The 13,103-nt window shown below is 42.1% G+C and overlaps 1 protein-coding gene across 1 annotated transcript in view; it reads left to right on the top strand.

Moving 5' to 3' along the window:
* Positions 1–13,103, top strand: part of CNTNAP2 (contactin associated protein 2) — a 1,889,175-nt gene that overhangs the window by 120,913 nt on the left and 1,755,159 nt on the right. The gene's annotated exons all lie outside the window — the stretch shown is intronic.

Below are 13,103 nucleotides of genomic sequence, written 5' to 3'. Positions count from 1 at the left end.
AACAAAATAACAGGGGGATAGGGTAATGGAAATACTCATCTGAAAGAGGAAATGTTTTGTTAGTCATATTAAAATTAAGTTAACTACTATTACATTTACAGCATGGTTTTGTAACTTATGCTTGGCTGTTTCGTGCTCTGATCAGATAATATCACTTCAAGTGTTATCAATTAATAAGTATAACGTTCAATACATTTTTTTTTCTTTTTAACATTTTATAGCATTAAATGCTAGTTGCATATAAAACTTAGGGTTTTATAATGTTAATGATCATAAAGCCTGAATCAGAAAGACACTTGAAATACACTGGGTTTCACAAACTGTTATTTTAACTGCAGTCAAAGGAAAGGAAAGAGTGAGAGGGAAAGGGAAAATTTCTAATAACTATAATAGATAAAAGTGAAATACCTTGATATATGTCCATCATCATTTCATTGGGTGACCCCCATCACTGCTTGATCTTTGGTTTTTTTTAATTATCAGCAAAATGAGGCAAGAATGTAGCTACCGCTAGTCCAAATTTTATGAATCTGGTTTCCCTTAAGGGACAAAAGTATAGATTTGAAAATGATATTTTTGAAAAGTTTCACCTTTTTTTGGAGACATTTGAAAACTTTGATACTGCTTATTGGAAAAGGAAGGATTTTGATCAGCATTTGTTATGTCCTTTTAAGTATTTGTATGGCAGCAGGCACAACCAGATGCACAACCTTTAGAAGCTGACACAATAAACTATTAAAACTCCATTTAACAATGCAGTGAAGTTGCAAAATAATTCAAAATACTGTCCAATGTTCACACTTGATTAAGTACTTATTTATTTAAATGATATATTCAAAACTTTATTTTTAGTTATAGTGTGTGTGTGTGTAACTGTTATGGATGTTGATAGATCATCGGGGAGAAGGCTTATTTCCATGGTTGAGAGTATCCTTGACCGAGCACAAACATGAATTCTAAGAGATAGGAGAGTAGAAATGAGATTGATTGTTCCTTTTTATTATAATTAATCAGGTAGAAGAATATTCTCAGTCTCAAGTTGGCATGTGATTAATACATCAGTAAATGATATGAAGAAGAAAATATCGGGGAAGCATTAGGGACATAAGTAGAGGAGTTTCTATTCTCTGTGTGCTTTCTTGTGGATTGACAAATCCATCACACCAATTTGGCATTCACAGTCAACGTCTTGGCATTCTTAGCCAAAAGGCCAAATACGGAATGCTTTTAGAAAATGAACCATCTTCTCAGCTGTTCTTTATAGATTAGAGTTGAAGCATAAGAAGAGGGGCAGTGGAGGGGAAGTTTCCATTATTACTGCTTGTTCTGTGGACAAACAAGTACCTCAGTCCTTAGGGAAGACCACATGTCAATCTTCACAAGTCCCAAATCCATTTAGAAATGAAAAATAAGTGTAAAGATACTACATAACTTTTAAAGCAACACCTTTTATTTGAATCATATTATATTTCAGATTGAAAACTGGGCAATGTTTCGTAGTAATAATGTCTTGAGATCCTATAGGATTTATAACCTTCACTAAATATGAGCAGTCATGCCAGTCATTTTTGTAGTATGATGATGGAACTTTGAAGATCAGATATTTACATACAGTGATGCTGTCACCTGTGTAATATTAATAGAGGGAGATATACACAGACACAATCACGTGCATATATATGCACAGGTACTCTCACGCTATCTTACTACTTCTGAACCCATGTGCTAAAATAGTTTCATGGTTTCATAGTTTCTAGGGTGGGAAGGGACCTGAGTAGATCATCTAGTCCGACCCCCTGCCATGGCAGGAAAGAGTACTGGGGTCAAATGACCCCAGCAAGGTGTACATCTAGCCTCCTCATAAAGACCCCCAGGGTAGGGGCCAGCACCACTTCTCTTGGAAGCTGGTTCCAGACCCTAGCCGCCCTGACCATGAAATAGCGCCTCCTGATATCTAATCTAAACCTACCCTCTGCCAGCTTGTGACCATTATTCCTGGTCACTCCTGGCGGTGCTCGGGGGAACGGGGACTCCCCCAAAGCCTGCTGATCCCCTCTGACTAGTTTGTAACAGGCCACTAGATCCCCCCTCAGTCTTCTTTTGTGGAGGCTGAACAGGTTCAGGTCCTGTAGCCTCTCCTCACAGGGCCTGCCCTGCTGCCCCCTGATCATACAAGTGGCCCTCCTCTGGACCCTCTCCATGTTGTCCGCATCCCTCTTGAAGTGCAGCACCCAGAACCGGATGCAGTACTCCAGCTGCGGCCTGACCAGTGCTGCATAGAAAGGGAGGATCACCTCCTCGGACCTGCTCGAGATGCATCTGTGGATGCATGAGAAGGTGTGGTTGGCCTTCCTAACTGCATCCCCACACTGCTGGCCCATGTTTGTCTTGGAGTCAATGATGACTCCAAGATCCTTTTCTGCCTCTGCACTGACAAGAATGGAGTTCCCCAACCTGTAGAATGAATCAAACTGTAGAAATGAATAGTGTTTCTATGGGCCTTGAAACATGTTCAAATTAGAGCTGGGTAGAAATCAGCTTTATAGTTATTACCAGGCTTGTGTGAAGCGGCTAGTATTTGCTTTGGATGTGGCCAATTCTGGGGACAGTGATTTGATTTGGTGATTCAAATCACTGTCCCGAATCAATTCAGCTGAATCTGATTCAGAGATTGGGCTGCTGCCAACTCTCCAAATCAACCACCCCCCACCCCCACAGCCCAGCAATGGCTGCCCCCCCGACCCAGCTCCCTGCACTTAAAAAAAAAGAAAGGTCCCAACTCACCGGGTCCTGCTGGGTGTGGGGGGGTCATCTCTACTGCCCCCACTGCCTCATGCTGCATGGGAGGCTCTGTATGAGCCCCCTGCCCACTGTCCCAGCCCCCCATGGCTGCCCTGCCCCAGCTCTGGCTCTTTAAGAAAAAAACCCCAAAAAACCTCAGTCTCACTGGTTCCTGCCCAGTGGAGGGTGATCTCCACTGCCCCCTACTACCCTGCACTGCATGAGCCCAGGGTTTTGTTTTGTTTTTTCCTTAAAGGGCAAGAGCTGGGGTGGGTGGAGCAGTCATGGGGAGGGTTGGTGGGCTCATGGCAGAGCCCCCCCGTGCAGCATGGGGCAGTGGGGGGGCAGCGGTGATCACCCCTCCCGGCAGCTCATGATGAGTGGGGGCTGTTTTTTAAACAACTGGGAGCTGGGGCAGGTGGGGCAGCCATGGGGGAGCTGGAGGAGCAGGCATGGGTCGAAGCCTTGTGGGAGTCCCCCCGATCCCCTCCCTCCTCCTTCAGTCCCCCTCCCCCGCCTCCTCCTTACTGGCATGGAACGGAGACTGCCTGCATTGTCAAAGCTTTCCAAACCTTTTCTGAATAGATTCAGAGATCTTCGAATTGTTCAGACCTTCTTACTAGGCCCCTGATTTGATTCGGATTTGGAGATTCAGACCTCCTCTGAATCAAATCACCACCCGAAGCTTCGCACAGCCCTAGTTATTACACATTTTCAAACACTAACTTTGTAGCTGGTTGGCTCTTTTTATGGCTGGACATTTTTATGGTGTGATAATTACTTTGCACATGTGACCAGTCTAAATTTGTTTTGTGATTAACCAGTTAATATTGCATAATATGTGTGTGAGGGGTCTGTGGCATACAGTAGGGAAACTTGGAAATGTCTTCCAGATTAGGATATCTCTACATGTGAATTTTCCATCTTGGTATCATTTGTTCAAACCAAACAAGATAATTAATAGAAAATCTAGGGCATTTATTTTGGCACCTCTGATATGAGTCTTTAAGGGCTTTGTTGCATCTTATACTATGAACCATACAAATGTTCATTGGTGTTAGTCCTAGCTTGAGTTTGAAGCAGTCACACTTCGGGCCAGCAAGTGCCTGAAAAAGTAAGAGGACTGAAAACTAAGAATACCATCCCTTGCTTGGCCCATTCTGGGCTTTTCCCTTTCCCCCCATGGTTCCCCCAGTTCCCCCTGACCCTTGGGGTTCTCCCTCTGTACCCTTCTGCCTTTGCCTACTTGTAGCTGCCAAGCTGTCTGTCCCGGGGAGCAGGCAGGGAAGGGTTAACTTGCATGCCCAGCCTCTGCTGCCAGTTTGCTGCTTTTCTCAGGAACTGAACCCCTTCAGATAGCAGCAGCAGTGGCCAGGCAGGCATGTTACCCTTCCCTGTCTGCTCTTCTGGGACAGTATGGGCATCCACAAGTAAGCTGTGGTGGGTGGGGAGACTGGCAGTGAGCAGGGATCTGAGATCTGGGGTGCTAGGGAGGGCAGGGGAGGCAGTGGGCCTGATCTGAGCAAGCAAAGGGGGTGTAGTGGGGTGTTTACACCAAGGTGTAGCCACTCTAGGTTTGCAATTGTGGTTAATCAGTAAATGATATGAAGAAGAAAATATCCAAAAAGCATTACAGACATAAGAAGAGGAGTGTCTATTCTCTGTGTTCTTCTTTTTGGATTGACAGCTCTATCACACCAGATTGGCATTCACGGTCAACATCTTGGGATGCTTGGCAGAGAGGCTAAACACCTCAGAGAGGCCTTAAGTAACATGAGCTGGGTAACATGAGATAATCCTGCTCTGGAGGGCAGAGTTTAACGGAGATAATCCTGCCCTAGAGTAGCATAACTTTGAGCTGCATAATGAGTGCTAAAACCAATTTCAGGTGTCAATGTGCAGACAAGCCAGTGTTAAAAGCTCCAAAGTCACCCAAAATTACCGTGTAACAAGACCCTAACTGAAGTAGACCAGTGTTTCTCAACAGGAGGCACTAAAGTAACCTAATAAGTGTAATAGAGGAATCCTAGTTTACTTCAGACTTTGCTATCATTTTTCTCCTGTTTTTATTCACCCTTCCTATATAGTTTATTATTAGTTATATTTCAATAGTGTCTACAGACCCTTTTATAGACTTGCAATGAAGAATAAGAATAATTTTCTATGTTTTTAACTAAAAAAACCATTTTGCTTACAGGGAAGTATTTCTGTGGGTGATATTGGGTGGTAGACTTAGACAAGCTTTTGGATATCATCAAAAGGCCTCTGGGAAAGAAAAAAAACCCTATTGTACTTACTATTATTTATATTTTTTGCTCTCCCTTAAGTCAGACTAGATCCATGACGATGTTTGATTGCTATAGTTCAGTAAAACTTGCTAGAATTTTCATGCAACCTGAATGTTCACTACAAAGCAAGAAAACAGAAGTAGCCTAAAAGAAAGAATGGCTTTATCATCCAACAGATGGTCACAAAAAAAAATCTTTAAGGAGCACACAGTGAAATCCTATTGACAAAACATTTTTTAAAAAGCAAGCGTTTGAAGATTTGACTATGGATATTCACTGATCTTATATCATGGAACTGCTTATCCACACATCATTATTCTTAGGAGCTCGAAGTAATATTTTGCACATCTTTTACAAAAGCCGCTGTTGGCACATATTCAGAGAATGCTAGGTGATGAAATTTAACAACAGCTTATTCTTCTTAATTTTGCTCTAAAGCTTTGCTATTTTCTCCTTACCAATTTTCTTCTGTTTTATTGATGGGTGCTCAGGCAAATCTTTTGGCTTACAGCTTGAGAAACAGCAGCTTGAAGTGACTCAGGGTCTCGCTCTAGCTAAGGATGCTGATAGATGTGCAGCTCTGCACTGTAACTCATGGGACTTCACAGACAGCACCATGAGATATGGCGACCTCTTTGACCTAACAGATGTTCTCTGTTGGGTCAGAGGGTGGGGTATCAAGCTCCAGTTTTGAGCTGACTGCATGTCTGCAGCCTCTCTCCCCTAGCCCTGCCACCCTCTCCTGGCTCAGGTGCTGTCTCCAGGATGGGAGTGGAGAGAAGGGAGGGGAGGGAGCTTGGGCTGGGGTTTGCCCAGCTTGCACTGGAGGGTGGGCTAGGTGAATTGGAATTCCCACCTCAGTGCAGGCTGGGCAAACCCCAGCCCAAGTTCTTTCTCCTCTCCTCCCCTCCTGTTTCCACCCTGCCATTCTGAAGATAGCACCAGGGACAGGGCTCAGCTGCATCAGCATAGCCCTCCTCTAAGCAGGGACTGATAGAAGTTCATGAAAGTGCTCCACTTTGGAGTACATTCATTGGAACTCACATGTAATGAGGGTTTAGAGTGTTGCACAGCTGAACACTTTTAAAGTACTCTGCAGCCATGCACTTCTGTCAGGGCACAACTGTAGAGTGCTTCAGGGGGCTGATTGCATGACAGAACGTCACTTCTGTCAGCACCCTCAGTTAATCAAATCAGACCTTTGTACCAAATCATGGAAGTTAATGGATCCTGGAAAGAAGAAACTAGATAGGATAAAATTCCCTCACAGGAACCAGCTACAAAACTTGATGAAAAACAGCTGATTCCATTTTAATGTCTGTGAAATATTACTGTTTTTCATTTATGAACACAACTGTATTTATGTATCTGACCACAACCAAGAATGAAAACAGCTTAAGAAAATCCTTCTTTGTGTGGTGCAATATTACAAGGAAATCATAGATTTCATAGACATTAGGGCTGGAAGGCACCTCGGAAGATCATCAAGTCTAGCCCCCTGCCCCAAGGGCAGAAAGTCAGCTGGGATCATAGGATCCCAGCAAGATAAGCATCCAATTTACTCTTGAAGATGTTCAATGTAGGTGCTTGAACCACCTCCGATGGCAGACTGTTCCAGACCTTGGGGGCTCGGACAGTAAAGAAATTCTTCCTTATGTCCAGCCTGAAACAGTCTTGTAGTAGTTTATAACCATTCAACCTCATCATCCCTTGGGGTGCTCTGGTGAACAAACATTCCCCCAGATACTGATAAACTTATAGGTGGCCATCAGATCACTCCTGAGCCTGCGCTTTTCCAGGCTAAAGAGCCCCATGTCTCTCAGCCTATCATCATAAGATCTGTTTTCCTGACCTCTGATCATGCACATGGCTCTCCTGTGGACTCTCTCAAGCTTCTCCACATCCTTTTAGAATTGTGAAGCCCAAAACTGGACGCAGTACTTCAGCTGTGGCCTCACCAAGGCCAAGTACAAGGGGAGAATGACATCCCGGGATTTGTCTGAGAAGCATCTATGGATGCAAGCCAGCGTTTTGGTCGTTTTACTAGCTGCAGCATCACACTGCAGGCTCATGTTCATCTTGTGGTCAATGATGACCCCCAGGTCTCTTTCTTCCATAGTGCTAGCCAGTGTAGCACGGCTAAGCCTATAAGCATGCTGCAGGTTTTTTCTCCCAAGGTAGAGAACCTTGCATTTTTCAGTGTTAAACACCATCAAGTTCTCATCCGCCCATTTGCTGAGCCTGTCCAGGTCAGCCTGAATCGCCCTCCTGTCTTCTGGTGTGGATACTTTGCCCCAAAGTTTGGTGTCATAGGCAAAGTTTTACTGTAGTTACAGCAGAACTTTACATATTCAACAGGTAGAGATAGATTTGCATTTCTCTGTGCTCATTTAGTGTGAAACTAATTAAGCTCATTGGGTGGCTATACACGTGCAGCAAGGCTACTGTGATGCACTGTAATTACAATGCATTGGAGCAGACTTGATTAGTGAAGTCTGCTGGACTGTGATAATTACTGTGCTCCAGAAGACTCCAGCACCTCATGTATTAACGTCCCCATGCTGAAAAATGGTGGCGGGGTGCTTTAACTGAAGTTTGTTTGAGGAGCTTTAAAAAGCACCTCCACCACCATTGTGAAGTGTGGCAACACTGATACACAAGACACTCCAGGCTCTTTAATTAAAGCAGCTCTCATAGCCACTCTAATTAAGAGGCCCCCCTGCCCCACTTCCAGACCACATGCATGATAGCCCATTGTGTTTAGTAGCATGGATCAGGAGTGCTCAAGCCCCAGTCCTCAGGCCAGACCCAGCTAGAAGTGTCTCCAAGGATCTGGAAAGTTGTCAGTGGGGAAGTAGCAGCAGTGTTAATTACCACTCCACTGCCAAATTTCCACTGCCAAATTTCCACACCCAAGGGGAGTCACATAACATGGCCTTATGCATGAGATTGTGCCAGCATATCCTAGGCTGGATCTAGGCATACAGGGTCAGGCTGGCATGCTGGATTGCACCCAGGAACTGACCCCACATGTCAACCCCATACAAGATCTGGCCCATGGATCAAATGCATGCCACTCTTCCAGTCCATGGGGCCGGAAGTTTAGGCACCACTGGCATAGACTATTTAAATATTCTGTGCTTCCACAATTGTCAAGGGCTTTATTGTCATCTGAGGTAAATGGCTAATTTCAACCATCAGAGGAACTGGCTTATCATGTTCAGTTGAATTCTCACAATTTGTTCTTGGTCATCATCAATGTTGTGACAGAAGGAGTTAGCTCCTTCAAATATCCAAATAAGGTGAACCTGTGAAAATTACATTTACTTTGCTCCTTAAATATGACTTACTTAGATTCTTTTACTAGTACAGATGGGCTGCATCCAAATGAGCATGAATGTTTGGTTCTCTGAGGACAACTAGCAGTGAGACACTTTGTCCTCTTGCTAGTTGTCCCTGGGGAGTGCCCAAGCCATATGCCCTCTAGAGTATGGCAGGTTACCCTGGGTGGGGTAGAGGAGGCTGTGGCCAACACAGTTGCTGGCCTCAGCAGCTTTACCTGGGGTCCTGGAGACTGAGGAAACTACAGCTACATCACTCCTGCCACTTGGAGCCTGGCCAACAGCTGGAGCATGGCTCCAGCTACCAGGCTCTGGTTTCAGGTGGTGCAAGCTGTCCCTGCATGTGCTGCCCCCGCTTTTTTCTGCATGGGATTTTTGACCCCTGGAGATCTCTGCAAGATAGCACCATGGGAAATTCTTGAGTATGTAGCATGTGATGCAGCAGATGGGTCTGTGGTGCCACATATTGCAGGGCTGCACTCGTCTGGATGTGGCCATGGAGTATATCTCACTTGAGGGGGGGTGTCCTGCTACATTCATAAGTCCCATATGAAGTCCAAGTAGTTTGATATAGCTCAGGATTTTAACAAAAGCAGCATATAAAGAAATCTCTCCAGTACTGCATCCAGCTTTGCCCTTTTTTAGTGCATTAATGTCATCTTCACTCTTAAAAGAGGACACTGCAGTCAGTTCAGGGAACCTGTCCGTCTGTGACAGGAACTATACAACTTAGCAGGTTTTTTTTATGAAGAACTGTACTGTAAAAGTCTCGTACGTGGGTAAAGCCTTGACTTATGTAAATACCCTGAGTGACTTTACTAAAATTTCTCAGATGTTTAATATTAAGCATGTTTTGAACATCTTGCTGGATTAGGGCCAAAAGCTGGATAAATTGCAACTGAACCAAATGAAGAGGTTTCAGGAGATAATGTACTTTAGTGAACTCTATTACTTAGTAATGGTATCAAATCAAGAAGGGGAAAAAAGGATTATTTTTTACCCTACAGTATAATATAAGCCTAAACTGACACATACTTTACTCTTTAATTTTGGAAGAGTTGCTTGCATGCATATAAAGGCATTGTTTAAAAATACCGTTTTTGAAATGTTGATACATTTCTACACCTTGTTGGCAAACCTTGACATTATAGAGAAAGTTTCTATAAAAGCACTTAAAATGTCATTGTGGTAATACGTTTCTGCATACCTTTCTGGTCGTATGACTTAGTCATTGATTCAGTTTCTTTGCTTACTGTTGCTAAATTAAACAAGCTGGAAATATTCCTTTTTGAAAACTACTTTTTAGGAAAGGAATGGCTAATAAGCAGGTTTACTTAACCCAGCCACTCTGGTATTCTTTGTTTAGCTACATCACAGCAATGGAAATCAATTGACTGTCAGATTAACTTCAATAACTTTCTTAAATCTCATGACATTGGCACATAGTGACCTATGGTAGAACCTAATACTACTGCCACTGAAGTTGATATAAAAATGCCCATTGTTTTCAAGGATTAAAGGGCAGGTCCTGAAAGCAAATGTTAAGTTGACGAAGTAGAACATTTTCAAATAGAATACAATAGCATTTTTGTTTTACTGTATGGATTTTCTGAGAGTTTCTAAACACATTGCAAAGAAAGAGGATAAACACTAGCATTAGTGGAGTGCACAGAGGTATAATAATATCTGCCTGATTCTTCTTTTCTGTCTTTACTTTAAGAATGACAAGACTTGATAGGATTTGTGTTAGAGCACCTATGTGTGGACCTTGCATTCTCACTTCTTGACACACAGTGGAATATGAGATCACCAGAACCTAAAGGATTTCAGTACATAAAAGTGTCCTGGAGGTAATGAGAAACTTATCTGCTTCTTGCAGTAAAGCATTATGGTAGGCAAAAAAAAAGTGCAGGGAGAGACCTTGGAAAGAACTTGAGGATATAAAGTCATGGGGAAAACAGATAACGAGAGACTCATCCAAGAGGAGCCAGAAGGGGAGCTAAACAGAATGTCTTAGTTAAATTAACTTAAACAAAATAAAAAAGAAGCTTAACCAAGATTCTGATCTGATTCAGGACCTTTTTGTTTGTTTGTTTCTTTTTGGCATTTTTGGAAGAACAGACTTTTTTAGGATATCAAACTCACCTTCACCTATTGAAAATATTTTAAATTACATTCATTTAGCTTGGTAGGCTCACCATGGACTGACATTAAAGTATGAGATATATTGTTGACTTTGGGCCAAGTTCAGGTACCTATGCTTGTGTCAGATCCCTTTCTAGGCATTAGTAGGAATTGCATGTATTCACTGAGGGTGAAATTTCCTCATATTTTCGACAAATAATACTGTTTAAAGAATCAAATGCAGACTATGAATATTAACATGTAATTTTAATAAGAAATTATATATGTTCATATAAAAGACATGTTTTGTTGTTTTAAATATCCAGGTGTTGGCAAAATGCACATCTTTAATATGAAATAATAATTACTAATGAACTAATAATTACTTTCCTTGTAAGATTTTCTGCAATTTCTAATATAAATGATCAATTATGGTCAAGATTTTCAATGGTCTTGTGGTTCTGGATATTACTGTGGGGTTTTGTGCCCAAATTCATATTTATTTAAAAGGGCCTATTTTTTACAAGGTGTCACCACATGAACATCAAGTTACTTCAAGATACTTGAAGCTGGGTACTCAAAAATACTAACCTCATATTTAAACCTTGGCCACTATCTTTGAAAATACTCAGATTGCTTTAAAAGATTACTGTAGTCTCAGGAGTCTACATCAGTTCAAAATTCAGTAAAAACAAAGTGGTAATATCAAGAAAATACTATTATAAAAAATAGTGACACTTGGGATTATTAAACCTGTTGCTTCTCACCCCTATGTAGAGGCATTATCATAATGTTACACCAGAGAAGAATTTTTATTCTTTGCCTGCCTTTTAAAAAAAATTCAAGCAGATAAATATAGAAGTGGATTATTGCATCAATTCTCCAAGGAAAATTTAATACACTAACAGAGATCTTCCCCTGTTAATGTTCAGGTTGATAAAATATATTTTTTCCTCCAGTGTCTCTTTATTGTCTTGTAAAATATTTTAAAATAATCCTCTTAGAATAATTTTGTTTTATGGTGTCTGTGAATGCCTGGTTGTTCCCTACCTCATTCCTATAGCCAAATTTGACATGCATGCATACACACATTCTGTTTCTTACTCTTACCTTTTAGGGTAACAGAAAATCTGCTCAATTTGATATTGTCAGTGAGACACATATCAGCTCACTAGACACTGATTCAAACGATGCATGGCATAGTTACATAAATATTAAATATACACAGAAGAAGTTCCCAAACAGAAATATTCACATGTTGTAGGGCAAAATAAGATGGATTATCATTCTTTCCAGTTTAAACAGGAGAGGAAGAAATAGAATTCATAAGGAACAGTTAAAAATTAATAGATTAAAAGTTACTTTGTGAGTAAGGTAGTTTTACTCATCTTTCTCATGAAGGGCTGAATCTTGTTGCACTGAGTAAAGTTTGTAACAAGATTTTGCACAGCACCCAAGTACAGAGGATGTAAGAAATGGAATTCTCAGCTTTAATTAACAATGTTACATATGGACCTATGCTATAGCAACTGCTTTTTGTTATGGTATAGGAAGAGTTGGCCTATTTCTCTTCACTATGTAAAGCTTTACGGTAAGGCTGTGTGAAACGCCTGTATTCTGTTTTGGTTTTGGATTCAGCATTTTGATGGGACAGCAATTTATTTTGGCATTTCGAATCGCTGTTTCATTTCATTTTGGCAGAAACTGTTTCGAGTTTTGATGCTGTTTTGGCCATAGGCTATAATGGAGAGTGACTAAAATGCCTATACCTTTGTCATTGCTTGCCTGATTCTGATGAAAATTGTGGAAATTGTAGTTCCTTCTGAGGGCATGAAGCCTACTGAGTTTCAAGGATATGGATGCAGGAGTTTCTGGGAAACTGCACCTCAAGTTGCTGAGAGCAAAACTTGTGTCGTGTGCGTGTTAAGGCAGAGCAAGGTGAAAACAGCAGGCATGGTAGCCCCTGCTGAGGCTATGAAGCCTGTCAGGTTTAAAGGAGATAGGTGCAGGGGTTTCTGGGAAACTACTTTGCCATGGAGTAGGGTCCCTAGAGATGGCTGTGATATCCCTAGGGTTCTGTGATGGTGCCAGCTGTGCCCTGCAGGCACCTTCTCTTCTCACCTGCTGCCACATCTTGTTGGAAAATATAATAAGTAGGGAGGCTGCCCTCGACCTTCAGCTCAGTCATGGTACTCATGGGGCCCACTAAACCCCATAGGTTCTTTGATCCCTTGCTGGGACCTGCTCTAAGAAGGTGCCTCAAGAGGACACCCTAGGCCTTATGGGCTAGATGTGTGGCCTCCCCCAGAGCACTGGGCTTGGAAGAGACCTCAGGGACAGTTGGCAGACAATGGCCAGCTTCAGATTTCAGTCTGTTCCCCTTTCTTCCTCCTCCCCATTCTTACTTTCTCTTACCCTGCAAGTCCAGCTTTGAAACACCTTTGAAACGTTGAAACATCTTTGCAATGTTTTGACTTGTTTAGTTTCATTTCAAATGTTTTGACATGTCTTCCATTTCATTTTGGATTCGTAGTTTTAAGCGTCGAAACACTCAAAACACGACCGAAAT

This window comes from Crocodylus siamensis, chromosome 5, assembly GCF_052110815.1.
Source record: "Crocodylus siamensis isolate JL-2025a chromosome 5, ASM5211081v1, whole genome shotgun sequence".
NCBI classification, from domain to species: Eukaryota; Metazoa; Chordata; order Crocodylia; family Crocodylidae; genus Crocodylus; species Crocodylus siamensis.
Note: the sequence above shows the minus strand (reverse complement) of the source record. Positions and strands in the feature narration are given on the sequence as shown.